The sequence below is a fragment of the Bos grunniens genome, chromosome 7 (assembly GCF_055505025.1).
Source record: "Bos grunniens cultivar Pamir isolate PY7600 chromosome 7, Bosgru_T2T1.0, whole genome shotgun sequence".
Taxonomy (NCBI): domain Eukaryota; kingdom Metazoa; phylum Chordata; class Mammalia; order Artiodactyla; family Bovidae; genus Bos; species Bos grunniens.
Window position 1 is genome coordinate 32,771,838 of NC_141171.1, and position 26,739 is coordinate 32,798,576.

At 37.2% G+C, this 26,739-nt stretch overlaps 1 protein-coding gene across 2 annotated transcripts in view; it reads right to left on the reverse strand.

Annotated features, from left to right (window-relative positions):
- LOC147369014 (protein FAM170A-like) overlaps positions 1 to 26,739 on the reverse strand; it is a 52,942-nt gene that overhangs the window by 12,030 nt on the left and 14,173 nt on the right. For both annotated transcript variants that reach the window (XM_086410715.1, XM_086410716.1), the window contains exon 5: positions 25,210 to 25,311. The gene's annotated coding sequence lies outside the window, so the exon portion shown is untranslated. The remainder of the gene's footprint in view (positions 1 to 25,209; positions 25,312 to 26,739) is intronic.

Genomic DNA, 26,739 nt, shown 5'->3' on the forward strand with positions numbered 1-26,739 from the left:
ATCTATGGGGTCACACAGAGTCGGACCTTTGTTCACTAGGTCAATCTACTCTATTTTACTTTTGTTGGGCTGTTTTGATTTTGCTTATGGGTGATTATGTATATGTGTATATTCAGTCACATTTTTTATTGTTGTTATAAACCTTTGCATCTATGTTGGGCTTTTGCAGTTCTGCGGAATTTTCCTTTTTTTTTTTTTTCTTTCTTTTTCCTTTTATTTTTTTTTTCATTTTTGTAATTTTAACTTTTAAGTTTTTAAAACCTATTATATTTTTCTAAATGTATTCCTTTGTTTGCCTTTCCTACTGCTCTCTTCCCCTTGCAGTTAATCTTTAATATATATATATATATTAAAAATTATATATATCAGAGAAGGCAGTGGCACCCCACTCCAGTACTTTTGCCTAGAAAACCCCATGGACGGAGGAGCCTGGTAGGCTGCAGTCCATGGGGTCGCTAGAGTCAGACACGACTGAGTGACTTCCCTTTCACTTTTCATTTTCATGCATTGGAGAAGGAAATGGCAACCCACTCCAGTGTTCTTGCCTGGAGGATCCCAGGGATGGGAAGCCTGGTGGACTGCAGTCTATGGGGTCACACAGAGTCGGACACAACTGAAGCGACTTAGCAGCAGCATATATACATATATACATATATATATATATATATATACACACACACACACACACACACACATCTTCTTCATTTACCTCCAACTTTGCATATCTAATTTTTCTTCCTTTTCTTTCCTCTCCTCTCAACCTATTTCTTAGTTATGTTTTCATTGCTTTATTCCCCATTTGGCACCTTGCTTTAGTTTTGTTTTCCAATTTGTGCTTTAGTTAGTTTTGGTCTTAACTGGTAAATAAAATTTTTGACTTCTTTGTTTGCCAGGTTAATTTATTATACTTTATTTTTGTTGGACTGTTTTGACTTTTCTCATGGGTGTATATGTATATGTGTATATTCCATTATTTTAATTACTATTTGCCTGATTTTGTAACTGCCATTTGTCTGTGGTTCATCTTCGGTTTCTTGTTTTGGGATATTTCTTTTAATCTCACTTAATGCCATAACAAACCACTTGTGGAATCTTTTTTCCTGACCAGAGATCAAGTCCTAAGCCTTTGGGGTGGGAGCACTGAGTCCAAGATCCTAGACTACAAGAGAACTAACCCCAGAGGGTATCAAATAGTGATAACTCACATAATGGAAACCACTAGAGTACAAGACCTGGCATCATCCAACCACCAATAGCACCCTGTGCAGGACCTCTCACCTAAACAACAAAGGAAACAAAAATACAAACCCAATCATTAACAGACAGGAGTACCACCTCACTCAGCCTTGCCCATCAGAGGAAAAACAAACCAACAAAAACTCAGCACAAATATCACCCTATAAGAAGCTTACACAAACCACTGGACCAACTTTAGAGGGCAGAAACCAAAAGGAAGAAAGAATTCAACCATGGAGCCTGGGAGGAGACCTCAAATACAATAAGTTAAAAGAAATAATAATGAAAAGGCAGAGAAATATTACACAAATGAAAGAAGAAACTAGGAGTCCAAATAAATGGAGAGGAAATAGGCAAACTACCTGCAAACGAATTCAGAATGATGATAGTAAAAATGATCAAAAACCTTGAAATCAAAATGGAGAAAATGCAAGAACCAATTAACAAAGACGTAGAAGAATTAAAGAATAAACATGCAGAGACAACACAATTACTGAAATTAAAAACACTCTAGATGGAATCAATAACAGAATAGCTGAAGCAGAAGAATGAATCAGTGAGCTAGAAGGTAAAATGGTGGAAATAACTGCTGAAGAGCAGAATAAAGTAAAAAGAATGAAAAGAATGGAGGATAATCTCAGAGACCTGTGGGACAGTATCAAACACACCAACATTTGAATTATAGTGGTCCCAGAAGAAAGAAAGGGAATGAGAGAATTTTTGTAGAGATTATACTTGAGAATTTCAACATAGAAAATATAATAGTCAATCAAGTCCAAGAGGCACAAGGAGTCCCATACAGGATAAACCCAAGGAGAAACATGCCAAGACACATACTTATCAAACTAACAAAGACTAAACACAAATAAAGAATATTAAAAGCAGCAAGGGAGAAGGAATAAGTAACATACAAGGGAAACCCCATAACCTGACAGCTGATCTTTCAGCTGATACTCTGCAGGCCAGAAGGGAATGGCAGGATATATTTAAAGTACTGAAAGGGAAAAATCTACAACCAAGATTACGGTACCCAACAAGTATCTCATTCAAAATTGATGGTAAAATAAAAAGCTTTTCAGAGAAGCAAAACTTAGAATTCAGTACAACAAGACCAGCTTTACAACAAATGTTAAACGGATTTATATAGTCAAGAAATACAAGAGAAGAAAAAAGATCTACAAAATCAACCCCAAAGAATTAAGAAAACGGCAATAGGAACATATATATCAATAATCACTTTAAATGTAAATGGATTACATGCCCCAACCAAAAGACACAGACTGGTGTATGGATACAAAAACAAGATCCATATATATGCTGCCTACAAGAAATGCACTTCAGATCTAAAGACACATATAGACTGAAAGTGAGAGGATGGAAAAATATATTCCATGCACATGGGAAGCAAAAGAAAGCTGAAGTAGCAATCCTCATATCAGACAAAATAGACCTTAAAATAAAGAAGGTTACAAGAGATAAGGAAGGACACTACATAATGATCAAGGGATCAATCCAAGAGGAAGACATAACAACTGTAAATATCTATGTACCCAACATAGGAGCATGTCAAAACATAAGACAAACACTAACAGACATAAAAGGAGAAATTGAAAGTAACACAATAATAGTAGGAGACTTTAACACCCCACTCACACCGATGGACAGATTATCAAAACAGAAAATTAATAAGGAAACACAAGTCTTAAATGATACGTTAGATCATTTTACGTTAGATGAGATGGATCTCATTGATTTCTTCAGAACATCCCATCCAAATGCAGAAGAATACACCTTCTTCTCAAGTGCACATGGAACATTCTCCAGGATAGAGAATATTTTAGGTCACAAATCAAACCTCAGTAAATGTAAAAAAATTGAAGTCATATCAAGCATCTTCTCGGACCACACACTATGGAACTAGATATAAATTACAAGGAAAAAAAAAAACTGTAAGAAACACAAACACATGGAGATTAAACAACACATTTCTAAATAACCAACAGGTTACTGAATAAATTAAAAGGGAAATCAAAAAATTTCTAGAAACAAATGACAATGAAAACATGACAACTCAAAACTATGGGATGCAGCAAAAGCAGTTCTAAGAGGGAAATTTATAGCAATACAATCCTACCTAAAGAAACAAGTAAAGCATCAAATAGACAACCTAACTTTACACCTAAAACAACTTGAAAAAGAACAACAACAACAAAAAAAAAAAAAACACACAAGATTAGTAGAAGTAAAGAAATCACAAAAGATATGAGCAGAAATAACCAAAAAGAGAAATGAAAGAAACAATAGTAAAGATTGATAAAATGGAAAGTGGGTTCTTTGAGAAAATAAGCAAAATTGACAAAACTTTAGCCAGACTCATCAAGAAAAAAACAGAAGAATCAAATCAACATAATTAGAAATGAAAAAGGAGAGTTTACAACAGACAATACAAAAAAAAAAGGATTATAAGAGACTATTATGAACAACTATATGGCAATAAAATGGATAACCTGGAAGAAATGGACAGATTCTTAGAAAAGTTAATTCTTCCAACACTGAACCAGGAAGAAATAGAATTATGAACAACCCAATTACAAGCATTGAAATTAAAGCTGTGATCAAAAATCTCCCAAAACAACGAAAGCCCAGGACCAGAGGCCTTCACAGAAGAATTCTGTCAAGCATTTAGAGAATAGCTAATGCTTATCCTTAGACTGTGGAAAATTCTGAAAGAGATGGGAATATCAGAACACCTAACCTGCCACTTGAGAAACCTATAGGCAGATCAGGAAGCAACAGTTCGAACTGGACATGGAACAACAGACTGGTTCCAAATAGGAAAAGGAGTACGTCAAGGCTGTATATTGTCACTCTGCTTATTTAACTTATATGCAGAGTACATCATGAGAAATGCTGGGCTGGAGGAAGCACAAGCTGGAATCAAGATTGCTGGGAGAAATATCAGTAACCTCAGATATGCAGATGACACCACTGTTATGGCAAAAAGTGAAGAGGAACTAAAAAGCCTCTTGATGAAAGTGAAAGAGGAGAGTGAAAAAGTTGGCTTAAAGCTCAACATTCAGAAAACGAATATCATGGCATCTGGTCCCATCACTTCATGGGAAATAGATGGGGAAACAGTGTAAACAGTGTCAGACTTTTTTTTTTTGGTCTCCAAAATCACTGCAGGTGGTGACTGCAGCCATGAAATTAAAAGACGCTTACTCCTTGGAAGGAAAGTTATGACCAACCTAGATAGCATATTGAAAAGCAGAGACATTACTTTGCCAACAACGGTCCGTCTATTCAAGGCTATGGTTTTTCCAGTGGTCATGTATGGATGTGAGAGTTGGGCTGTGAAGAAAGCTGAGCGCCAAAGAATTGATGCCTTTGAACTGTGGTATTGGAGAATACTCTTGAGAGTCCCTTGGACTGCAAGGAGGTCCAACCAGTCTATCCTAAAGGAGATCAGCCCTGGATGTTCTTTGGAAGGAATGATGTTAAAGCTTAAACTCCAATACTTTGGCCACCTCATGTGAAGAGTTGACTCATTGGAAAAGACTCTGATGCTGGGAGAGATTGGGGGCAGGAGGAAAAGGAGACGACAGAGGATGAGATGGCTGGATGCCATCACCAACTTGATGGACATGAGTTTGAGTGAACTCCGGGAGTTGGACATGGAGGCCTGGTGTGCTGCAATTCATGGGGTTGCAAAGAGTCCGACACGACTGAGCAATGAACTGAGTTGAACTGAATTGATCCTTCTAAAACTCTTTCAAAAAACTGCAGAGGAAGGAACACTTCAAAATTCATTCCATGAGGCCACCATCCCTGATACTAAAACCAAAGACAACACAAAAAAAGAAAACTACACGCCAATACCACTGATGAACATAGATGCAAAAATCCTCAACAAAATTTTAGCAAACAGAATTCAGCAACACATCAAAAAGCTCATATACCATCATCAAGTTGAGTTTATTCCAGGATGCAAGGATTCGTCAATACATGCAAAATCAAACAATGTGATACACCATATTAACAAACTGAAAGATAAAAATCATATGATAATCTCAATAGATGCAGAAAAAGCCTTGGACAAAATTCACCACCCATTTATGATTAAAACTCTTCAAAAAATGGGCATAGAAGGAAGCTACCTCAACATAGTAAAGGCCATATATGATAAACCTACAGTTCAGTTCAGTCACTCAGTCATTTCCAACTCTTTGTGACCCCATGAACTGCAGCACACCAGGCCTCCCTGTCAGTCACCAAATCCCAGAGTTTAACCAAACTAATGTCCATTGAGTCAGTGGTGCCATCCAACCATCTCATCCTCTGTCATCCCTTTCTCCTCCTGCCCTCAATCTTACCCAGCAGCAGTGTCTATTCAAATGAGTCAGCTCTTCATGTCAGGTGGCCAAAGTACTGGAGTTTCAGCTTCAACATCAGTCCTATCAATGAAAACTCAGGATTGATCTCCTTTAGGATGGACTGGTTGGATCTCCTTGCAGTCCAAGTGAGTCTCAGAGTCTTCTCCAACACCACAGTTCAAAAGCATCAATTCTTCAGCTCTCAGCTTTCTAAGCCTACAGCAGACATTATTCTCAATGGTGAAAAACTGAAAGCATTCCCCCAAAGATCAGGAACAAGACAAGGGTGTCCCCTTTTGTGACTATTATTCAACATAGTTCTGGACGTCCTAGCTACAGTATTCAGAGAAGAAAAAGAAATAAAAATAATCCAGATTGGAAAAGAGGAAGTAAAGCTCTCACTGTTTGCATATGACATGATACTATACCAAAAAAACATGAAGATAGTATCAGAAAATTACTAGAGCTAATCAGTGAATTTAGCAAGGTTGCAGGATACAAAATCAATACACAGAAATCACTTGCATTTCTATATACTAACAATGAAAAATCAGAAAGAGAAATCAAGGAATCAACCCTATTTACCATTGCAACAAAAAGAATTAAATATCTAGGAATAAACTTATCTAAGGAGACAAAGAACTGTACACAGAAAATTATAAGACACTGATGAAAGAAATCAAAGATGACATAAACAGATGGAGAGATATTCCACATTCCTGGTTAAGAAGAATCAATATTGTGAAAATGAAATACTACCAAATGCAATCTATAGATTCAATGTGATCCCTATCAAATTACCAATGACTTTTTTTTCAAAGAGCTAGAACAAAAAATTTCACAATTCATATGGAAACACAAAGGACCTAGAATAGCAAAAGCAGTCTTGAGAAAGAAGAATGGAGCTGGAGGAATCAACCTTCCTGACTTTGGATTATACTACAAAGCTACAGTCATCAAGACAGTATGGTATTGGCACAAAAATGGAAATATAGACCAATGAAACAAGATAGAAGGCCCAGAAATAAACCCATGCATCTTTGGGTACCTTATTTTTGACAAAGGAGGCAAGAATATACAATGGGGCAAAGACAGCCTCTTCAATAAATGGTGCTGGGAAAATTGGACAGCTAGGTGTAAAAGAATGAAATTAGAACATTCCTAACACCATATACAAAGATAAACTCAAAATGGATTAAAGACCTAAATGTAAGACCAGAAACTATAAATCTCTTAGAGGAAAATATAGGCAGAACACTCGATGACATAAATCAAAGCAAGATCCTCTATGACCCACCTCCTGCTGCTGCGGCTGCTAAGTCGCTTCAGTCGTGTCCAACTGTGTGACCCCATAGATGGCAGCCCACCAGGCTCCCCCGTCCCTGGGACTCTTTAGGCAAGAACACTGGAGTGGGTTGCCATTTCCTTCTCCAATGCATGAAAGTGAAAAGTGACAGTGAAGTCCCTTAGTCATGACCCCATGGACTGCAGCCTACCAGGCTCCTCCATCCATGGGATTTTCCAGGCAAGAGTACTGGAGTGGGGTGCCACTGCCTTCTCTGATGACCCACCTCCTAGAGTAATGGAAGTAAAAACAAAAGTAAACAAGTGGGACCTGATTAAACCTAGAAGCTTCTGCACAACAAAAGATACTATAAGCAAGGTGAAAAGACAACCCTCAGAATGGGAGAAAACAATAGCAAATGAAACAACTGACAAAGGATTAATTTCCAAAACATACAAACAGCTCATACAACTCAATACCAGAAAAACAAACAACGCAATCAAAAAGCGGGAAAAAGGCCTAAACAGACATTTCTCCAAAGAAGACATACAGATGGCTAGCAAACACATGAAAAGATGCTCAATATCGCTCATTATTAGAGAAATGTAAATCAAAACTACAATGAGATATCACCTCACACCAGTCAGAATGGCCATCATCAAAATGTCTACAAACAGTCAAGGCTGCATAGGGTGTTAGTTGCACTGTTAGTGGGACTGTAAATTGATATGGCCACTATAGAAGATGGTATGGAGATTCTTTTACAAAAACTAGGAATAAAACCACCATATGTCCCTGCAACCCCACTCCTAGGCATATACCCTGAGGAAAGCAGGGTTGAAAAAGACACATATATCCCGTTGCTCATTGCAACACTACATACAATAGCTAGAACACGGAAGCAACCTAGATGTCCATCCACAGATGAATGGATAAAGAAGTTGTGATACATATACACAATGGAATATTACTCAGCCATAAAATGGAAAGCATTTGAGTCTGTTCTCATGAGGCAGATGAACCTAGAACCTATTATACAGAGTGAAGTGAGTCAGGAAGAGAAAGATAAATATCATATTCTAATGCACATATACAGAATCTAGAAAAATGGAACTGAAAAATTCATTTACTGGGAAGCAATGGAGAAACAGACATAGAGAATAGACTTTTGGACATGGGGAAAGGGGAGTAGAAGGTGAGATGTATGGAAAGAGTAACATGGAAACTTACATTACCATATATAAAATAGACAGCCAACAGGAATTTCCTGTATGGCTTAGGAAAGTCAAACAGGGGCTCTGTATCAACCTAGAGGGGTAGGATGGGGAGGGAGATGGGAGGGAGTTTCAAAAGGGAGGGGGTATGTGTATACCTACAGCTGATTTATGTCGAGGTTTGACAGTAAACAACAAAATTCTACAAAGCAATTATCCTTCAATTTAAAAAATTAAAGTGAAAATAATAAATTAAAATTCAAAAATATAAAAGGCTGAAAAATTAGCAGTTTCATGGAGTCAAATTCATGTGTAAATACCCAGAAAATGATGGAAACCTGGGGTAGAGTGACAAATCATGGTTACATTTTTTATTGATTTGATAAAAATCTATACATGTGCAAGTAGAAGAAATTTAATATACTCCATTTATAAGAAAGAAAAAGGGAACTTCATGAAGACATACCATAAACAAATTGCTTAATGACAGTACTAAATAGAAAAATCATGACTAGTGAAAAAATGTGACATTAAGTACAGAGGAATAAGAATGAGGATAACAGCATTTTTCTTGTAGGCAACAATACAAAGTAGAAGAGGGAGAAACAGTCATCTCAAAAGTACTGAGACAGAAAACCTATCGATCCAGAAGCCTTCGTCAGGAAGAAGATGATAATATCTGGGATGAATGACTCAATGTAAATCACTTTTCCAATGAAGAGTAACTAGAAACACTTGAAACTGAATGATAGGCTTGTAAGTGATCAAAAGGGCCAACCTCAGAAACCAGGATAAGCCAGAATTGTGCTCAAGAAGATTTTGAAATAATCTACCTCAAATAATAGAATTAAGAACTAACATTTCCTCTGGGAAGACTCAATTGAGGGAAATCATTGAAATGGTCAAAAATGAAGTTTATACATGAGTTACTTTCACTTCAGGATGTTAAACGTTTTCATAAAAAATCGACAGGCAAATATTAAATTGTAAGAAAATCTTTCTTTTATATATTCAGTTCAGTTCAGTCGCTCAGTCGTGTCCAAATCTTTGTGACTCCATGAATTGCAGCACGCCAGGTCTCCCTGTCCATCACCAGCTCCCAGAGTTCACTCAGACTCACGTCCATCGAGTCGGTGATGCCATCCAGCCATCTCATCCTCTGTTGTCCCCTTCTCCTCCTGCCCCCAATCCCTCCCAGCATCAGCATCTTTTCCAATGAGTCAACTCTTTGCATGAGGTGGCCAAAGTACTGGAGTTTCAGCTTTAGCATCATTCCTTCCAAAGAAATCCCAGGGCTGATCTCCTTCAGAATGGACTAGTTGGACCTCCTTGCAGTCCAAGGGACTCTCAAGAGTCTTCTCCAACACCACAGTTGAAAAGCATCAATTCTTTGGCACTCAGCCTTCTTCACAGTCCAACTCTCACATCCATACATGACCACAGGAAAAACCATAGCCTTGACTAGATGAACCTTCGTTGGGAAAATAATGTCTCTGCTTTTGAATATGCTATCTAGGTTGGTCATAACTTTCCTTCCAAGGAGTAAGCATCTTTTAATTTCATGGCTGTAGTCACCATCTGCAGTGATTTTGGAGCCCAAAAAAATAAAGTCTGACACTGTTTCCACTGTTTCCCAATCTATTTCCCATGAAGTGATGGGACCAGATGCCATGATCTTCGTTTTCTGACTGTTGAGCTTTAAACCACCTTTTTCACTCTCCACTTCACTTTCATCAAGAGGCTTTTGAGTTCCTCTTCACTTTCTGCCATAAGGGTGGTGTCATCTGCATATCTGAGGTTATTGATATTTCTCCCCGCAATCTTGATTCCAGCTTGTGTTTCTTCCAGTCTAGCGTTTCTCATGATGTACCCTGCATATGAGTTAAATAAACAGGGTGACAATATATAGCCTTGACATACGCCTTTTCCTATTTGGAACCAGTCTGTTATTCCATGTCCAGTTCGAACTGTTGCTTCCTGACCTGCATACAGATTTCTCAAGAGGCAGATCAAGTGGTCTGTAAGCCGTTAAAAACTGAGACCAAAGCTGAATGAAAAAAGTCAAAATATATGGACCATTCACCAAAAAAAGGATGCAAAAAACCCTTAAGTGGAAAAAATATATATCCATTCTCACTAAGACTAAGAAAAACTAAAACAACAGATGCATTATTTCTCACCTATATGACTGGCAAAAATACTAAATTCAATAATATACTCTATCAGTGAGACTGGAGAACGTAAATTATTTCAGATTATGGCTGGTGGGAATATCTAACAGTTCAAACTCTAAACAGTATAATTTGGTATATCAAGTAAAATTAAAGAGACACTCGTGTGTTTGACTTTCTAGGATTATAATCCAAAAGTACACATTCACAAAGAAGAGAGAATATAGGCACAATGCTTTTATAAAAGGATTATTTATAATATGAATAGATAGCTGAATCAATATGGTAATTGGGCTAAACACTTCTCTCAACTAAAGTCATCCAAAATCACTCATATGGCCTATTGAATGGGTCACAGAAGTAAAGGAGATCAAAAAAGGCCTGCAAATTCCTGCTTCTAAATCCCAACCCTCCGCTCTTTCTACCTCTACATAAAAGGACTCATAGTCATACAAGTGGTATCTTGCATACATTTTTGGATGATTCAGTTACACCCTTCTGTTCTTAGAGAAGCAAACACTGATACCTGACCTTTCCTTTTTTTTCTGATATTCCTCTTCCAATATTTCACCATCTGGAAAGCCACATCTTCTTACTTCTTCTTTTTGTTTTCCTACCTCTTCTAATGTGTAAACAATATCACTTCCATTCTTTTTTTCTTCCTAAGATGATATTCTCTCCTGTTATAGATGGAATGACTGCAGATTCTGGGTGGGGATGAGGTACAGAGAGACACTGCCATATATTGGTTCAATATTTTCAAAGTTCTACTTGCACTGAACTTAGTTTGTGAAACAGAGTACTGCCTATATCTTGTATAAGATTGGCAGTGCCAGAAGAATAGAGAAAACAGACAGGCTAGGGCATACTGTTTGCTTTTCCTGTTTGGTTCCCACAATGCATAATCAATCTTTGATTATTAAGGTAATTTTCTATGACTTGTGACTATTATAAAAGTTACCATGGTGACTTTCAACTTATTGAGCTTGTCATCTAAAAATGTAATTTCCTATAAATGTGGAGAAGGTAAGGACTTCTGGTTTCTAAAATTCTTCTCTATTATTTGTATTTTGAAATGAAGAGGATATTAGAAATGGAATTTTTGAATTGTTCATTCAATAATAAGCAGATACACTTTAATGATCACAATCATTATTATATTAAAAACACATATAATAAAGTGAGATTGGTACATTGTTCTGTAAATAGATTGATAGAAATCATATGCTCTTGTACTTGGTGCTGAGATACGTTTAAAAAATTTCAGATAGAGCTTAATAATGACAGCCTGGTAAAGCTAAAAACTCCTTTTTAGAGTAAACTATGTGATCAATGATAAATGCTCAGGTGCTATTCTTGTGGCCGTGGATGAAATGCAGCATCTTCTGTGTGCTTAGTAGCTAAGTTGTGTCTGACTTTTTGCAACCCCATGGAATGTAGACCACCAGGCTCCTCTGCCATGGGATTCTCCAGGAAAGAATACTGGAGTGGGTTGTCATGCCCTCTTCTAGAGGATCTTCCCAGTCCACAGATCAAACTCAGGCCTTCTGCATCGCAGGGAGATTCTTTACCATCTGAGCCACCAGGGAAGCCCAAGAATACTGGAGTGGGTAGCCTATCCTTTCTCCAGGGGATCTTCCCAACCCAGGAATTGAATTGGGGTCTCCTGCATTACAGGTGGATTTTTTACCAGCTGAGCTAACAGAAGTGCATTATTGCAGTAAGGGTATGACCTGCATATTGAATGTATTTTATTATACTCATATCATCACTAAAACATATATATCTTTAAAACTCTACTAATGAGAGTAACTTAGGAAAGGAAATTAAACCACTAAAAGGAAATTAAACTACTCTCCATAGGCTTTTAACTGAGTCAACTTGTCCTAAAAAGCAAAATTTAAATCTTATCAGGTGTTTACTTTTTAGTTGAATTGGTGATATTGCAAGATATTTTAACAAAGGCTTGTTTTATTTGGTCATGAAGGCCATTATTAATTTACCTGAGAGTGTGTATGATTCATGCAAGTTCTTTAAGTGTAAAGATAAACCTATTTTTTTTTAATTTTATTTTTAAACTTTACAATATTGTATTGGTTCTGCCATATATTGAAATGAATCCGCCACAGGCATACACGTGTTCCCCATCCTGAACCCTCCTCCCTCCTCCCTCCCCATACCATCCCTCTGGGTCGTCCCAGTGCACCAGCCCCAAGCATCCAGTATTGTGCATCGAACCTGGACTGGCGACTCGTTTCATATATGATATTATACATATTTCAGTGCCATTCTCCCAAATCATCCCACCTTCTCCCTCTCCCACAGAGTCCAAAGCACATATGTGACAATCTCAAATACTATCCACAATATAGTTTTCTTCAAATGATAGAAAAAAATTCCACTGAAGGATCCTTGCATGTGTGCTTCAGTCATGTCTGACTCTTTGCAACCCCATGGATTGTAGCCCTCCAGGCTCCTCTCTCCATGGAATTCTCCAGGGAAGAATACTGGAGTGGGCTGCCATTTCCTTCTCTAGATAGTACCCTTAAATGGGTTCTAAATTTAATCTGAACAAAGTACAATAAAAAAAAAAAAAATCTCTACTATGTTTCTAGCCTTCAAAGGAAGCCCCAAAAATAAATAGATAAAAGGAAAATGGGGCTTAAAAATAAGTTCATCTTATGGTTCTCAAATATGAGGACTATCAACATCTGCCTCTGAGATAACTGCAGGATTATTTTAAAGAATTTAGAGGTATTGGGATTACCTAAGTAGCTAACTACTTACCTATATTCAGAACGAACACAAATCTGTCCATTTTTTCTCATTGAAATCACACAAAAGAAACATAAATAGACTGACCATGCCAGGATGGAACTATTTTATGTACTTTATATCCTCAAGTCTCAGTAGTAGTATGACAGTAATGATATGAATATGCTTTCTTGCAAACAAGAACATGCTAACACAGAACGATGCAGTAGTTACGGGCACTGACCCTCCACCAAGTCAAAAATCCAGGAATTATTTATAGTCCACATTCCGGTACACTTGGTTCCTTAATATCTGCAGTTCTGTATCCAGAGATTCAACCAACTACAGGTCCTGTAGTTCTGTAGTATTTTAGCAAATACTACAGAACTACATTCCCACATTAGACTCATGCAGTTCAAGGGCATGATATTCAAGCACAAATTGTTTCTAAACTTCTCCTTATTATTAATTATAAGATATGTCACAACTTCAAAATCTTTTTAATTATGCAAAGCATATTAAACTTGAGGATATAAAGTTTTATTTCATTTATTGGTACTACATGAAATGCTGATTAGTTTTTTTTTTCTTTTTTAGATAGACAAGATTTTTAGAGAAATTTTATGTTCACAATAAAACTCAGAGAAAGGTACAGAGATTTCATGTATATCCCATCCCCCACACATGTATACAGAGCCTCCCCAATTAGCAACATTCCCCAGCAGAGTGGTACATTCCTCACAATAGATGAACCTACACTGACATGTCATAATTACTCAAAGTTCACAGTGCACTTTACCTCTTGATGTTGTACATGTTATGGGTTTTATACCCATCATTATAGTATCCTAAAAGTATTTTCACTGCCTTGAAAATTCTCTGTGCTGAGTATTCATTCCTCTCTCCTCTATCTACTCTCAGCAATCACTAATATGTTTAATGTCTCCAAAGTTTTGCCATTTCCTGAATGTCATAGAGTTGGAATCACATAGTATGTAGCTTTTTCAGATTGCTTCCTTTCACTTAGCAATATGCATCTAAGGTTTCTCCATGTCTTTTCATGGTTCAATAATTCATTTCTTTTTAGCATTGATAAGTTCTTTGGATTTTCAATTAAATTTTTTAAATGACAAACTATTTTAAGTCACTGTATCTATAATGGAGAACATTTTAAAAATTGCCATGAATGAGAAAGTTACACAATATAAAAATAGCATGAATTTAAAACAAAGGCACAACACTGTAATATTAGATTCAATTTTCAACATGTTTAAAACTAAAGAGCTGTCCTTATCACATTAAACAGATCATTTTCCATATTTAAGTTGGTAGGTGTTAGTCTGTAAAAGGACTAGAATTTTATAGCAAAAGTATTAAACTATTATAGTTGTAAATGTAGATTTTTAAAAAGTTTTATTTCAAAGTGCACTTAGTTATACTGGGATTGAGGAAGAAAATGGGAAGCATATGATTTTGAATCTAAGCAGCATATAAACAAGTACTTCTATAGGCAAATAAAAAAATCAAGTCAACATATGCCACAGATATTCAAATTATTAGTCATCATATGGAAAATAAGAGTAAGAAACAAATGCCAAAAATGAAATTGGTAGCATGTTAGAATTTTTACTCTCTTTAAACATTTAACAAAATCCACTGGGGTGCTCTTTAATATATATAACTTTGCAAAATACACGTTATACTCCATTCCCTGAAGAAACATACCTGTTATTGGAGAGATAAGGTATATTATTTTTTTACCAATTAACAGACTGTCAAAGCTTATCATTTTTTTAACAATTAACAGACTTTCAAAGCTTATTATTTCCATATGATTCAGCTTCAAACAAGCTGTACTAAAAACTGAAAATAAAGAAAAAAATATTTTGAGTATCCACTGTGGACCAAGTCCCTATTTGCAAGGTAAACCCAAAGAAGCCAAACAAAGGCACTGAAAACTGAACTGACGCTGTGACAAACCATCATTGCAGAAAATGATACAGAATTTGCACTCTGAAGGTCAGCTGATTGCATGTAAAAACATAAAATAAATATCTTCCATATGATTCTAACAGAAGCCACAGTCATTCTTTGGATTAAAAATATGTCAAATACAATTTAAATTACCAAAAAAGAACTTTCTCAAGGAAGCAGATAACCCGCAGATGCCAATCTTATGATGACACAGATGTTCAAATTTTAAGAAAAAGACCTTGATGCAGCTATTATAACTGATCTATGAGGTGAAGATAAACACCAAATGAGTGGGATGATGTGTGTATTAGTTGCTCAGTCATGTCCGACTCTCTGCAACCCTATGAAGAGTACCCCACCAGGCTCCTCTGTCCAGGGGATTCTCCAGGCAAGAATAATGGAGTAGGAGGCCATTTCTTCACTTCCTGCCATAAGGGTGGTGTCATCTGTATATCTGAGGTTATTGATATTTCTCCCAGCCATCTTATTTCAGCTTGTGCTTCAGCCAACCTGGCATTTGTGCTCTGTATATAAGTTAAATAAACAGGGTGACAATATACAGCCTTGATGATTCCCTTCCCAATGTGGAACCAGTCTTTTGTTCCATGTTCAATTCTAAATGTTGCTTCCTGACTTTCATACAAATTTCACAAGAGGCAGGTCAGATGGTCTGTATTCCCATCTCTAAGAATTTTCCACGGTTTGTTATGATCCACACAGTCAAAGGCTTTTGATGTAGTCAATAAAGCAAATGTAGATGTGTTTCATTTTTTTTTAGTTCTCTTGTTTTTCTATGATTCAGTGGGTGTTGGTAATTTGATTTCTGGTTCCTCTGCCTTTTATAAACCCAGCTTGTATATCTGGAAGTTCTGAGTTCACATATTGTTGAAGCCTGGCTTGGAGAATTTTGAGCATTACTTTGCTAGCATGTGAGATGAGTGCAATTGTGCTTTAGTTTGAGCATTCTTTGGCATTGCCTTTCTTTGGGATTGGAACAAAAACTGACCTTTTCCAGTCCTGTGGCCACTGCTGAGTTTTCCAAATTTGCTGGCATATTGAATGTAGCACTTTCACAGCATCATCTTTCAGGATTTGAAAATGCTCAACTGGAATTTCATCACCTCTACTAGCTTTGTTCATAGTGATGTTTTCTAAGGCCCACTTGACTTCATATTCCAGGATGTCTGGCTCTAGGTGAGTGATCACACCATCATAATTTTCTGGGTCGTGAAGATCTTTTTTGTACAGTTCTTCTGTGTATTGCCACGTCTTCTTAATATCTTCTGCTTCTGTTAGGTCCATACCATTTCTGTCCTTTCTTGTGCCCATCTTTGCATGAAATGTTTCCTTGGTATCTCTAATTTTCTTGAAGAGATCTCTGGTCTTCCCCATTCTATTGTTTTACTCTATTTCTTTGTATTGATCACTTAGGAAGGTTTTCTTATCTCTCTTGCTATTCTTTGGAACTCTGCATTCAGATGGGTATATCTTTCCATTTCTCCTTTGACTTTAGCTTCTCTTCTCTTCTCAGCTATTTGTAAAGCCTCCCCAGTCATTTTGCCTTTTTGTATTCCTTTTTCTTGGGGATGGTCTTGATCACTACCTCCTGTACAATGTCATGAATCTCCGTCCATCATTCCTCAGGCACTCTGTGTATCAAATCTAATCCCTCGAATCTATTTGACACCTCCACTATATAATCATAAGGGACTTGATTTAGGTCATATCTGAATGGTCTAGTAGTTTTCCCTATTTGTGTCAATTTAAGTCTGAATTTGGCACTAAGGGGTTCATGATCTGAGCCACAGTCAACTCACAGTCTTGTTTTTGCTGACTGTATAGAGTTTCTCCATCTGTGGCTGCAAAGAATATAATCAATCTGATTTCAGTATTGACCATCTGGTGATGTGCAATGTCATCTCTTGTGTTGTTTGGATGAGGCTGTTTGCTATGACCAGTGCGTTCTCTTGGCAGAACTCTGTTAGCCTTTGCCCTGCTTCATTCTGTTCTCTAAGGCCAAACTTGCTGTTACTCCAGGTATTTCTTGACTTCCTAACTTTTGCATTCCAGGGCTTCCCTGGTGGCTCATAGGATAAAGCATCTGCCTCCAATGTGGGAGACCTGGGTTCGATCCCTGGGTCAGGAAGATCCCCTGGAGAAGGAAATGGTAACCCACTCCAGTATTCTCGCCTGGAGAATCCCATGGACAGAGAAGCCTGGTAGGCTACAGTCTATGGGTTCGCAAAGAGTCGGACACGACTGAGTGACTTCACTTTCCCCTATAATGAAAAGGACTTTTGGGTGTTAGTTTTAGAAGGTCTTGGAGGTCTTCATAGAACCGTTCAACTTCAGCTTCTTTGGCATTAGTGGTTGGGACATAGAATTGGATTATACCGTGATACTGAATGGTTAGGCTTGGTAACGAACAGAGATCATTCTGATATTTTTGAGATTGCACCCAAGTACTACATTTCAGACTCTTTCATTGACTGTGATGGTTACTCCATTTCATCTAAGGGAATTTAATCCATCCAGTGTGGTCCATTTTAATTCACTGATTCCTAAAATGTCGATGTTCACTCTTACCATCTTCTGTTTGACCACTTCCTATTTACCTTGATTCATGGGCTTAACATTCCAGGTTCCTATGCAATATTGTTCTTTATAGCATCGGACTTTACCCTCACCAGCAGTCACATATACAACTGGGCATTGTTTTCACTTTGGCTCCATCTTTTCATTCTTTCTAGAGTTATTTCTCCACTTTTCTCCAGTGCACATCGGGCACCTACTGACCTGGGGCGTTCATATTTGAGTGTCATATCTTTTTGTCTTTTCATGCTGTTCATGGGGTTTTTAAGGCAAGAATACTGAAGTGGTTTGCCATTCCCTTCGCTAGTGGACCATGTTTGGTGAGAACTCTCCACTATGACCCATCTGTCCTGGGTGGCCCTACACAGCATAGATCATAGTTTCACTGAGTTAGACAAGGCTGTGGTCCATGTTGTAAGTTTGGTTAGTTTTCTGTGATTGTGGTTTTCACTCTGTCTGCCCTCTGACGGATAAAGAAAGTCACAGTAAAGCCAAAGAGCAGAATGGTGATGACAAAGCAAAGATTCAGTAAATTTAAAATTAGATAAATAGAAATTCAATCTAAAGAAGAGAGAAAAAAATTGTGAAAAATAATGAACAGAACCTCAAGGAACTATGAAACAATATGAACAGTTCTAATATATATCACATTGGTATCTCAGAAGGCAAGGAGAATAAACAAGTGCAGAAAATATCTGAAGAAATAACAGCCAAAGATTTTCCAAATTTTGTGAATGACAAATTTACAGATTCAAGAAGACTGGTGAATGAATTTTATAAACATTTGAAGAATTTATAAAATGAAAAACACAAATACATTTTAAATAAAAAATATGCAAGTAAAATGTATTAATATAATGTTTAACGTTTGGAAGAGTTAGCACATGGAAGATGTTCAGTTCAGTTCAGTTCAGTTCAGTCGCTCAGTCATGTCCAACTCTGCAACACCATGGACCGCAACACGCCAAGCCTCCCTGTTCATCACCAACTCTAGGAGTTTACACAAACTCATGTCCATTGAGTCGGTGATGCCATCCAACTATCTCATCCATTGTTGTCCCCTTCTTCTCCTGCCTTCAATCATTTCCAGAATCAGGGTCGTTTCAAATGAGTCAGCTCTTTCCATCAGGTGGCCAAAGTTTTGGAATTTCAGCTTCAACATCAGTTCTTCCAATGAAATTCAGGATTGATTTCCTTTAGGATGGTCTGGATGGATCTCCTTGAAGTCCAAGGGACTCTCAAGAGTCTTCTCCAACACCACAGTTCAAAAGGATCAATTCTCGGGTGCTCAGCTTTATTTATATTCCAATTCTCGCATCCATACATGACTCCTGGAAAAACTATAGCTTGGACTACATGGACCTTTGCTGGTAAAGTAATGCCTCTGCTTTTAATATGCATCTAGGTTGGTCATAACTTTCCATCTAAGGAGTAAGTGTCTTAATTTCATGGCTGCAGTCACCATCAGCAGTGATTTTGGAGCCCAAAAAATAAAGTCTGACACTGTTTCCATTGTTTCCCCATCTATTTGCCATGAAGTGATGGGACCAGATGCCATGATCTTAGTTTTCAGAACCGAGCTTTAAGCCAACCTTTTCACTCTCCTCTTTCACTTTCATCAAGAGGCTCTTTAGTTCTTCTTCATTTTCTGCCATAAGAGTGGTGTCATCTGCATATGTGAGGTTATTGATATTTCTCCCAGCAATCTTGATTCCAGCTTGTGCTTCATCCAGCCCAGCGTTTCTCATGATGTACTCTGGATATAAGTTAAATAAGCAGGGTGACAATATACAGCCTTGACATACTCCTTTTCCTATTTGGAACCAGTCTGTTGTTCCATGTCCAGTTCTAACTGTTGCTTGCTGACCTCCATACAGATTTCTCAACAGGCAGGTCAGGTGGTCTGGTATTCCCAGTTCTTTCAGAATTTTCCAGTTTGTTGTGATCCACACAGTCAAAACTTTGGCATAGTCAATAATGCAGAAATAGATGTTTTTCTGGAACTCTCTTGCTTTCTCAATGATCCAGTGGATGTTGGCAATTTGATCTCTGGTTCCTCTGCCTTTTCTAAAACCAGCTTGAACATCTGGAAGTGCACGGTTCACATATTGCTGAAGCCTGGCTTGGAGAATTTTGAGCATTACTTTACTAGTGTGTGAGATGAGTGCAATTTGTGCAGTAGTTTGAGAATTCTTTGGCATTTGCCTTTCTTTGGGACTAGAATGAAAACTGATCCTTTCCAGTCCTGTGGCCACTGCTGAGTTTTCCAAATCTGTTAGCATATTGAATGCAGCACTTTCACAACATCATCTTTCAGGATTTGAAATAGCTCAACTGTAATTGCATCACCTCCATTAGCTTTGTTCATAGTGATGCTTTCTAAGGCCCACTTGACTTCACGTTCCAGGATGACTGGTTCTAGGTGAGTGATCAAACCATGGTGATTATCTGGGTCATGATGCTCTTTTTTGTACAGTTCTTCTATGTATTTTTGCCACCTCTTCTTAATATCTTCTGCTTCTGTTAGGTCCATACCATTTCTGTCCTTTATCAAGCCCATCTTTGCATGAAATGTTCCCTTGGTATCTCTAATTTTCTTGAAGAGATCTCTAGTCTTTCCCCTTCTATTGTTTTCCTATATTACTTTTCACTGATCATTGAAGAAGGCTTTCTTATCTCTTCTTGCTATTCTTTGGAACTCTGCATTCAGATCGGTATATCTTTCCTTTTCTCCTTTGCTTTTTGCTTCTCTTCTTTTCTCAGCCCTTTTAAGGCTTCCTCAGATAACTATTTTGCTTTTTTGCATTTTCTTTTCTTGAGGATGGTCTCAATCCATGTCTCCTGTACAATGTCATGAACCTCCATCCATAGTTCATCAGGCACTCTATCTATCAGATCTAGTCCCTTAAATCTATTTCTCACTTCCACTGTATAATCATAAGGGATTTGATTTAGGTCATATCTGAATTGTCTAGTGGTTTTTCCTACTTTCTTCAACTTAAGTCTGAATTTGGAAATAATGTATTCATGATCTGATCCACAATCAGCTCCCAGTCTTGTTTTTTCTGACTGTATAGAGCTTTCCATCTTTGGCTGCAAAGAATATAATCAATCCAATTTTGGTGTTGACCATCTCATGATGTCCACATGTAGAGTCTTCTCTTATGTTGTTGCAAGAGGGTGTTTCCATGACCAGTCTGTTCTCTTGACAAAACTCTATTAGCCTTTGCCCTGCTTCATTCTGTACTCCAAGGCCAAATTTGCCTGTTACTCCAGGTGTTTCTTGACTTCCTACTTTTGCATTCCAGTCTCCTATAATGAAAAGGACATCTTTTTTGGGTCTAAAAGGTCTTGTAGGTCTTCATAGAACCGTTCAATCAGCTTCTTCAGCATTACTGGTTGGGACATAGACTTGGATTACTGTTATATTGAATGGTTGCCTTGGAAATGAACAGAGATCATTCTGTCATTTTTGAAATTGCATCCAAGTACTGCATTTTGGACTCTTTTGTTGACTATGATGGCTACTCCATTTCTTCTAAGGGATTCTTGCCCACAGTAGTAGATATAATGGTCATCTGAGTTAAATTCACCCCTTCTAGTCCATTTTAGCTTGCTGAATTCCTAAAATGTCAACATTCACTCTTTCCGTCTCCTGTTTGACCACTTCCAGTTTGCCTTGATTCATGGACCTAACATTCCAGGTTCCTATCCAATATTGCTCTTTGCAATATCAGACCTTGTTTCTATCACCAGTCTCATCCACAACTGAGTGCTATTTTTGCTTTGGCTCCGTCTCTTCATTCTTTCTGGAGTTATTTCTCCAATTGAAGATGCTAGTTCTTAACAAAATGATGTGTAAATTCAGTGTAAACCCTGTTAAAATCCCAGCAAGATTTTTAAAATAAATATGGGCAAGCTTATCTTCAAATTTATGTGGAAACACAAATGAATTAGAATGGCTTAAACAATATTGAAAAGGAAGCATCAAGCCAGAGAAATCGCACCACCTATTTTTAAGACATAATCAATATCTACAACAATCAATACAGCATATGATATAAGAGGAATAAAGTGTAAATCAATGGAACAGAATAAGGAGACCACACATAGACCCAAGCAAGTAAGACAAGCTTCTTTTGAAATGATCGTTCAAAAGCAACTCAGTAGAAGAAGAATAACATTTTTATAAAATTGTGCTGGAACAACTGGACAACAGTGACCAAAAATCCATTTGAACCTCATACCTTGTACAAAAGTTAAACAGAATCACAGATAAATCTAAATGTAAAGCCATATAACCTTTAGAAGAAAACATAGGGGAAATCTTTGAGACCCAGAGTTAAGTGCCAAATTCCTAGACATGACACAAAAGGCACCATTCATAAAAGAAAATAGCTGATATATTTGGTTTCATTAATATTTAAAACCTTTTAATCTACCCAAGACCCTGTTAAGAGAATGAAAAGACAAGCCACCAACTGGGAGAAAATATTTGCAAATTACATATCCAACAACTAACTCACATCTAAAACATACAAATAACACTCTGGATAAAAAGAAAATAATCTAATTTTTATATGGGCAAAAGACTTACATAGGTAATCCAAAAAAGACATGCAAATGACATCTACATAAAAAGATGTTCAGCATCACAAACCACTAGGGTAATGAATATTTAAACAGCCACAGGAGTCTACCACATACCTACTAAAGGCTCTTAAAAATACCTATACTATCAAATACTGGTGAGGATGCAGGGAAACTACACATCTCATACATTAGTGGGAATATAAAAATGGTTCAACCACTATGGAAATTAGCCTGCAGTTGTTTTAAGAAGATAACACATTTACCATCTAACCAAACAATAATATTCTCAGGAATTTATACTAGAAAGATGAAAACATGTTCACATAAAACCTGCACACTAATGTCATAGAAGCTTTATTTCCAATCCCAATAACTTGAAATAACTCAAATGCCTTTAAACGTATAACACATTTAACTGTTCCACATCATACAATGGAATACTCCTCAGCAATAAAAGTAATAAATGATACATGCAATTTGGCTCATAAATTTGGCTCAATATTATAGGAATCAGGCTTAGCTGAAAATGCCAGTCTCAAAAGTTTACATACTATATGATTCATTTTGTATAAAATTCTTGGAATAAAAGAAAAAAAAAAAAAGAGTGCACAGCTATTTCCAGAAGTTAACTGCTTTGTGGGACAGAACATTTATGAATAACTTCAGTTATGGACATACAAAAATCAACATGTGTAAAACATAGCCTTATACACAAAAACATGCAAAATGTGAGTACTTAAAAAAACAGTGAAATCTGAGTAAGGTCTGTTCTGTAGTCTGATTTATCATATTGTTCTCATCAGGCCCCTTATTTGATAATGTACTAGAATTATGTTGGGGAAGATGCATGATGCGTACAGGGGACCCCTCTGGACTGTGGACTGTTTTTGAAACTTCTTGTGCGTTTATAATTTTTACAAAATCCAAAAGATTTTTTTAAAAAGCTTAGCTCAACTAGTATCAAACAACATAAATTTAAAAGAAAAAAAAGAATCCTACTATACACATCACAATCATAGAAGCTTTATTTCCAATCCCAATAACTTGAAATAACCCAAATGCCTTTAAACGTATAACACATTTAACTGTTTCACATCATACAATGGAATACTCCTCAGCAATAAAAGTAATAAACAATATATGCAATTTGGCTCATAAATTTACCTATGAGCATCAGTACATGCAGATGCTCATAGGTAAAGAAACCAAATTTAAAAAGTGAATGATAAATTATTTTGCTATTTATGTCAGAGGCTATGTTGGGTTCATTTATCCATGTCTTCTTACTCTCACAATCTCCATCATTTTAGATACTATGATCTCTGTTTTCCAGATGGAGAGCAGACTCTGAAAACACTCAAAGTTGCTAACCAGCAATAAGGGATTTACCAGGCCTAATGTACTGAAGTCCATTTTGTCCAAATAAGTAATTTTGTTTATATGCCCATACATTTTCAATGCACCTTCTTAATTAATCAAGGGCATCATATACATACTGAGTATAATTTTATCCCTTATTGTTTCCATATAAAATCAGAGGAATGTAATATGTTACTCCTTTCTGGAATGTATCATTTCAATTATTAAAATGGAAGAAATTATCATGTTGAAGCTAATTTGTATCAATAAAGGTACATTAGGTTACAAACAGCAGTAAATGTCTCAGGCTACCTGAGGCAAACCAAGAATTTGCTGAATGGTTAGTGGGAATGCTTAATAAATAAAAAAAAAACACAGGTAAAACAGCCAGGCCTTTCAAAAAAAGAGGAACTGAAGCAAGTCCGGTAGTAGAGGCTCATGGGCCTTAATGTGAGTTGCAAAGGAAAACCCACCACTAACCACCACAAACTCTTCTATTTTGATTTCTCCAAGTTATTAGTGCAGATTGATCCAACATAGACTAATATTTACCACTAGGTCAATCAGGGAAGCCAATCAGTGAAGTAATGACTTGATTTGGCTAGCCTGATTTGCCCTCATATTTGTTCTGAAGGCAGAGCCTCTTTCAAGGGAAGAAAGAAAATCGTTGGCAGATCAAAGCAAAAGCAACTTAACCCATCTCTTGTCTTCTATGAACTTATACACACACAGGTATACATAAAGTTGTTATACATATTATTTAATTATGCAATCTCAAGCTTTAATAATTTCAGTAGGGTAAAAGCTACAAATAATGAAAAGCATCATTTGAAAGTCGAACTAATAATATTTTAATTTTCCTTTTCCTATATAGTTTTGTGAATTTTCCATAATACTTTTTAAATTTTTATGTTTTGTTTCTGCCCTTATGATTGAAGATGCTGGAGTAACAAAGAAAGATTAACATTAATTTTTGAAAGTGCAAAAAATTATCCATGTAAATCACATACAAATATTTAAACATACAAATTACATCTTCCAAAAATTTGTAGCTTTTACAGCTCTAAAGTTATTAAGCTTAAAACTGAATTATGACCTGAATATACACATATTGATTGTCTCCGATGATTTTTACACATTTCATCATTTCTAATATAAGAAGTGTTTGTGCACCTATACCTACGTAAGTCCAGAGAAGCCAAGGGGGGTGTTTTAATTGCCTTGGGCTTTATACAGTAGCTTTTCCTCTCTCAATAGTAAGAATGTCTGTCTTTCAGCCAAGTAACTGTGCAAGTGAGTATGTAAAAGGGAGATATGAGGAAAAGTTTATGTTCATTTAAAGAAAAAGATATGGAAAAATAACTTGGAGATAAATGCATGGACATGAGTACATGGGAGAAGGGGTATTACAGTGTGTGCTAAATTCAGCAGTGTCCATACTTGTTTGCATCATGTATGTGTTCATGGATTTGTATGCAGGGGAAGGTAATAAAATTGGAGTTAAGGACAATTATCCGGGCTAGAGAACAAGGCTATCAGCCAGGTGTTCAAGCCCTGTTTTATGTGAACATTTTCTCCAGAGTTTGGCATCACATTTACCCGAACAACTGAAAGGAGCCACAGAGAATCAGGTGCATAAGCCTTCCGGCCAACCTTACCTTGATGCTATGGTGTTCACAGAGACCGCTGGGCTCTCATGAGATCATAGGAATGTGCTGGACATCATCGTTTGAAATCTTCAGGCCACTGGGTCTGTGTCACTGTATGAAAAATGAATCAGAGAAGGGAATCCACTCAGTGAAGAAAGCAGCTTTTCATACTTTAGTGACAAGTGTTTATTGTCACTATGGTGACAAAATTGTTGTCACAATATTAAATTAAAATATTGCCTCAGTATTTCCTGCATGATATAGAAAATTGAGGAAAATTGATAGGTTCCATTCTAATTGTGACTTTTGGAGCATGAGAGAAGAGTTCTTCATTTATTCCATTAACTAAAAAGACACACTCTCATTTACTGTAGTATGAACCTGGCTTTGCAGCTTTGTCTGTATTCAATTCCTCTGCTGTTCAATTAGAATAACATGATTGATGCTGTAACAAAGAATAAGATATAAGAAAATGACCCTTCATAAAAAGATATGGAGGTCCTCCAGGAAGCAATGCATTAAATTAAGTTGTCAAAAATGGTTCATGGCATAAGTGTCAGTGATATCTGACACTTTTGAAGAGACAGCCAGAACTACTGGCTCATAGTATGCAAGAAGGGAAACTTTTTCCAGAAAAAAAAATAAAAAAGGATTTGATTAGTTGTTTATTTCAAGTAGTTACACCTCCTCAGTAGTCCCCTCCCAGGTATGAAATCACTAGATAGATACTGAGATCTCACTCACACCCAGAGAAAGGGTAGAACCATGACGGGCCTGCACACCAACCCTTGCTCAGGATAGAAGGTCTGCCTCTGTTCTACTCTGTGCCTTCTGGGAGGGAGGCAGGCCAGGGAATAAACCTAGAGGGACGGGACACTGGTGACCTCTGGTTTATCTAGGAATATTTGGCCAGGTCTTCTCTGCCCCGCTGAACTGCTTGCCATTCAGTCACTCAGTCATGTCTGACTCTTTGTGATCCCATGGACTGCAGCACAACAGGCTTCGCTATCCTTCACTGTCTCCTGGAGTTTGCTCAGACTTATATTGAGTCGGTGATGCCATCCAACCATCTCATCCTCTGTGGCCCCCTTCTCCTCTTGCCCACAATCTTTCCCAGCATCAGGGTCTTTTCCAGTGAGTAGCAGAATTGCTAGTTGGGTATTTTGTCCTATCCCTTCCAGGGGAGTGGACAGGAGACATTCTCACCGATTTGTCATCAACCAAATATTCCACAATATTCCACAAGCAAAGACAGCCAGGAAATCAAATCAGTCAATCCTAAAGGAAATCAACCCTGAATATTCATTGGAAGGACTGATGCTGAAGCTGAAGCTCCCCAGTACTTGGCCACCTGATGTGAATAGCCAACCCACTGGAAAAGAAATTGATGTTGGGAAAGATTGAGGGCAGGAGGAGATGGGGGTGACAGAGTGTGAGATGGTTGGATGGCATCATTGACTCAAGGGACATGAGTTTAGTGTCCCAGACTATCCAGGAGATACTGAAAGACAGGGAAGCCTGGCATGCTTCAGTCCATGA